Source organism: Manduca sexta, unplaced genomic scaffold (assembly GCF_014839805.1).
Source record: "Manduca sexta isolate Smith_Timp_Sample1 unplaced genomic scaffold, JHU_Msex_v1.0 HiC_scaffold_3643, whole genome shotgun sequence".
Taxonomy (NCBI): Eukaryota; Metazoa; Arthropoda; class Insecta; order Lepidoptera; family Sphingidae; genus Manduca; species Manduca sexta.
This window is the reverse complement of record NW_023594734.1, coordinates 1-5,750: the sequence shown is the minus strand read 5'-3', so window position 1 is coordinate 5,750 and position 5,750 is coordinate 1. Positions and strand designations below refer to the sequence as shown.

The 5,750-nt window shown below is 39.5% G+C and overlaps 1 long non-coding RNA gene across 1 annotated transcript; it reads left to right on the top strand.

Annotated features, from left to right (window-relative positions):
* Positions 1 to 224: 224 nt before the first annotated feature.
* LOC119193135 lies at positions 225 to 5,053 on the top strand. Its single transcript, XR_005113853.1, has 3 exons — positions 225 to 282; positions 577 to 695; positions 5,018 to 5,053. It is a non-coding gene; the product is annotated as an uncharacterized LOC119193135 (long non-coding RNA).
* The last annotated feature ends 697 nt before the right edge of the window (positions 5,054 to 5,750 follow it).

Sequence of the window (5,750 nt, the reverse complement as noted above, 5' to 3'; positions counted from 1 at the left end):
CGCGCTCGTCACGGTCCGACATCACACACTACACACTCACTGTCGCCGGCGGACGCGTGCTGCGCGCGCTCTGTGCGCCGCCGCGCGCACGCCGCCCACGCCGCCGCGCACGCCGCCACGCACGCCGCGCACACGCTCGCGCTCGTCACGGTCAGACATCACACACTACACACTCACTGTCGCCGGCGGACGCGTGCTGCGCGCGCTCTGTGCCGCCGCGCGCACGCCCACGCCGCCGCGCACGCCGCCACGCACGCCGCGCACACGCTCGCGCTCGTCACGGTCAGACATCACACACTACACACTCACTGTCGCCGGCGGACGCGTGCTGCCGGCGCGTGACACCACACTACTTACCACATACGTATTACTGTATCACACGTTGGCAATATCAACAACAACTACTAGCATTTTATTCGAGAAAAATAAACAAACATTTAAAGCTTTGTACCGATAGTAAATGGGCATATAACTATTTGTTAATTCAATTATCCATATCTATTATGAACCTATAACACAAAACCGCTTTCTAATGCATTCTATATAAATCCTTAATAAAATATTGCTCATCCACAGAACGTGCTAACAGAAGTGCACAAGTGCAGGTCGCAGTGGCACACGGAGCCGCCACCGCCGCAGCTCGGCCCGCGAGCGTTACTGCCTGCACTGGCCGAGTTACAGAAACGAGCGATCACGTAAGAGTTGCTTTGTATATTACACAATTTCAACCTTATTACAAAAAACAAGTCTATACTTAGCTTCAAAGTTATACCCAATAGCTTTTGCCCGCGGCTCCGCCCGCGTTATAAAGTTTTCGGGCTAAAGTTTTCCGTTTTAACAGTCACGCTATATATTTTCCCGGGAGCCTATGTTCTTCCCAGGGTCTCAAACTGTCTCCATGCCAAATTTTATCCTAATACGTTGGGTAGTTTTGAGTTTAACACGTTCGGGCAGACCGATGCAGCGGGGACTTTGTTTTATGATATATTTTTGTAGAACTCTTTAAGAGGAACAATCCCGTCATACTTGATTGTTGCATAACTTTAACCGTTTACGCAGCGCACGCAACAGAGGCTCTCAAAACTAATAAATTGTCCCCGTTTTGCATCATGTTTCATTACTGCTCCGCTCCTATTGGTCATAGCGTGACGATATATAACCTATAGCACTCCAGGAACAAAGGGCTATCCAGCACAAAAATATTTTTTCAGTTCGAACCGGTAGTACCTGAGATTAGCGATTACTGCTCCGCTCCTATTGGGCATAGCGTGATGATATACTTAGTCTGGCCATAAATACTGTTACACTTAATTATAAAAAAATATTACATTTGAATTTCGAATCTGTCATTTTTATACGATTGTTCATTGTGTTTTCTCATTTTGGCGCCAATACATTGTAAAATATTTTGCGATATTAAAATGGTGTGGGGTGATAAAGAGAACCGAATCGCTGTGATAGCATTACACAAAGTAGGTATGGAGCCAAATGCAATTTTAAAACTCTCCATACACTTGGTATTAGTAAAATGTTTGTGTACCGGGCTATTAATAGGTACAATGAGACCTCCTCTGTTTGTGACAGAAAAGATCTGGCCGTCCACGTAGTGTTCGTACGAAAAGGTGGTCAAAGCAGTAAGGGAAAGAATTCGAAGAAATCCTGTCCGAAAGCAAAAGATTTTATCTCGGGAAATGAAGATAGCACCTAGAACCATGTCGCGTATTTTAAAAGATGACTTAGGACTTGCAGCCTATAAGAGACGCACTGGCCATTTCTTAACTGATAATTTAAAGAAGAATAGGGTGGTAAAATCGAAACAACTACTGAAGCGGTACGCAAAGGAGGTCACAGAAAAATTTTGTTTACGGATGAGAAAATTTTTACAATTGAGCAACATTTTAACAAACAAAATGACCGTATTTATGCTCAAAGCTCTAAGGAAGCTTCCCAATTAGTCGACAGAGTGCAACGTGGACATTATCCGACTTCAGTGATGGTTTGGTGGGGTGTTAGCTATGAAGGAGTGACTGAGCCATATTTTTGTGAAAAGGTATCAAAACATCGGCACAAGTGTATCAAGATACCATTCTTGAGAAGGTAGTTAAGCCCCTTAACATCACCATGTTCAATAACCAAGTATGGTCCTTCCAGCAAGACTCGGCGCCGGGTCATAAAGCTCGGTCCACGCAGTCTTGGTTGGAATCGAACGTTTCGGACTTCATCAGAGCTGAAGACTGGCCGTCGTCTAGTCCCGATCTTAATCCGCTGGATTATGATTTGTGGTCAGTTTTAGAGAGTACAGCTTGCTCTAAACGCCATGATAATTTGAGTCCCTAAAACAATCTATACGATTGGCAGTGAAGAATTTTCCCATGGAAAGAGTGCGTGCTTCTATTGATAACTGGCCTCATCGTTTAAAGGACTGTATTGCAGCCAATGGAGACCACTTCGAATAAGCTTTTTATATTTTTAATTGTTTTATATTTATGTATTAAACTGACACACTGTAAAAGTAATAAATGTTATTTGCAGTTAACAATTTTCTTTTTTCTTTATTACAATATTTATGGCAAGACTAGGTATATAGCATATAGCATTCCAGGAACAAAGGGCTATCCAACACAAAAAGAATTATTCAGTTCAAACTCCTAGTTTCTGAGATTAGCCATTACTGCTCTGCTCCTATTGGTCATAGCGTAATGATATATAGCCTATAGCACTTCACGAACAAAGGGCTATCCAATACAACAAGAATTTTTCGGTTTGGACCGGTAGTTCCTGAGATTAGCCATTACTGCTCCGCTCCTATTGTGTATAGCGTGATGATATATAGCCTATAGCACTCCACGAACAAAGGGCTATCCAATGCAAAAGATTTTTTAAGTTCTGACCGGTAGTTCCTGAGATAGGGATTTCTGCTCCGCTCCTATCGGGTATAGCGTGATGATATATAGCCTATAGCACTCCACGAATATAGGGCTATCCAACGCAAAAAGAATTTTTCAGTTTGGACCGGTAGTTCCTGAGATTAGCGCGTTCAAACAAACAAACAAACAAACAAACAAACAAACAAACAAACAAACAAACAAACAAACAAACTCTTCAGCTTTATATAATAGTATAGATGACTAAATATAAAGAGGACAGGCCTCAAAAGTTAGCTATATGAATAAGTTATATTTATGTTAGGAAATCGACGCAGAATTGTCAATATATATGTCTATCTCTTTTACTCAAAGCTTATTTGTGAACGCAACAAACAAAGACAAAAATAATTGCTTTCTTCGCATATGGCACTATTTCGTTTACTTCAACACGCTGGGACCGCCTTGCGGCCGGAACGCCATTTATCGTAGCCCAGTCAGCAAGTACATGTAGTGTCAGACGATGTAAACAAATCTTCATAAATATTGAATTTAAAGTAATATAATCATATTCTCAATTGTTCAGTGTGTTTATTAGTGTATTTGTTAAGTTTCGAAAATGACTCAGTGTTGTGTGAAAGGATGCAAATCGAATTCACGCAAGAAAGACCCCGAAATATCTTTTCATAGGTTAGTAACTGTTTTACCGAAAATTAGCAAATATCTTTGTATATTTACTTTTGGGTGTTGTTTTTATCAATTAAAATGATATGTGGATCTGGTTTGTTAAGCTTTGGACCCTTTTAGGCGTGATTTATACACATTAAAATCATTATGTTTGTTTACACACGAGCTTAGGGATGGGTGGGTGGATTTGTTTAGAAATTATTGATATCGATATTTTAACAGACGCCCGTTTATCAGTTACGGTTTTGTCTTTGAAAGAATGTTAGAGCACACATCAATATTGTATTATTCAGAACGACAAACTAAGTGAAATTAGAATATTTTTTAAGATAACCAAAAATTTAAAACCAAGGCAAAATGAATTGAGAATATTGAGCGACGTGATTGGAATCCTACACCAAATACATATTTCTTTACATTTTGAGAAGATATGCATAAACCACACGTTTAATTAACGCGAGTAAAGATAACTGTTTTCCAACAATATTCCCGATAAGTAAAATAGTAATGATTATTATACTTCACCTAATAGTAATATTACTTTAATATATTGCTATGAATAAAATTAGAATTGTTACATAAAAGAATAGATAAACATAAAAGAAACAACATAAAGATGAAATGTAAGATATATTTTTACAATTGGCGGTCTTATGTTTCGAGCAACCTTTGCATGCACGGAAATAGATACATAATCATATTGTTGTTATTGCAAATAATTATTATAATTGATTATCTTAACCACCATCTTTACGCTCATTCATTTTAGTTTGCTGAACCATAGTTATGTTTCTCGATCAAAGAGCATAATAATAAAATAAAATAAAACCAACCAAATAATTGCTGGCTACGCTATCTTATTCCATTTATCATGTATTAAATAAATATCTTAATCTGTAACTTAAATTTTTAGCAAGGAATAGTGCAACATACAAATATAGATCAAACACAACTAGATGTTTGTCACAACAGGTACTGCTTTGTTTAACAATTGTTACTTATAAATCAGTTTCAGTTTGTTTGTTTACATTATGGTTTGTTATATTTATATTATGGTAGTTCCTAACCCCTTTCGTATTTGATCTTTTTGGGGCTTGTTTGTCTCTTAATTCTTCGATATCGATACAAAATTTTCGGTACTAGCATATCACTATTGTAAGGGGCGGAGTCGGCACCATTTTATGCATTAAATGTGCCGCATGTCACGTGACCATATGACCCATCCTCTATACTTCTTTTATCATTGGTTATACCACAACCAGACTATAATTTCATTGAGCGTTCACTAGCCTTGCCAAAGCTAACGACTCAGCCAAGGAAATGGGCTTAACAGCAAACGACATATCGGCGCAGTCCCGACGCGCGCACGCTAACCAGCGACAACGCTATCCACACTGCTCTAAATCGTGCATACTTCCTATTCTCCGGTACATCTGTCTCGCTCACTCGCCCCGTAATGTTGTCAGCGAGCAAGCCCGCGCGTGCCCCGAGCCGGCGCTGCGCTGAGGTGTGGAGGGGCGCGGCGGTGCTCGCCGACCTGCTGCTGTCGAGCGCCGCGCCGCTGCACCGCGACCGCGCACCACGCATCTCTACGAGCGCATGCGCACTGAAGCCATCAGGCCGTTTAGTTAGTACACATTTCTATACCAGGCATCCATGTAACCATTCAAATTAAAAGTAATAGGGTACCGTAATTTCACGGGTTAATCTTTCTTTTCCTAATTAAATTTGTTCTACTGCCCTAGATCATAAATCTATATAAAACGAAAATTTATGATGAAAGCTCACTAAATCTATCTAAGATATATTATAAACTAAATTAGTTATGAGAATTCATATGAGAATTGTCGTTTTGCAGTGGAGGAAGGTGAGTTAGAAAGAGCGGCGGTGCTGGCGGAGAAGTCAAGGATTTCGAGCTGTTGGTGGAGTTGTGCATGAAGAACAAACGACATGGACCGCCTCTACACTTACACAGACAAATATGCTAATGAGGTGAGGGTCGTTTCATTCTTTAGATCGTTTACGACTTATGACGAGACGATATAGTATAATAGAAAGATAAAAGAAATATATAATATTTTATTGTGTCGATATCATTTGTTCGTATGTGTTATAATAGTATTAGTTTGTATTATGTAGTTTTTTTTATATTTTTTTTTTATTGTTATCAATATAAATATAATGTTGTAATGTATTGTA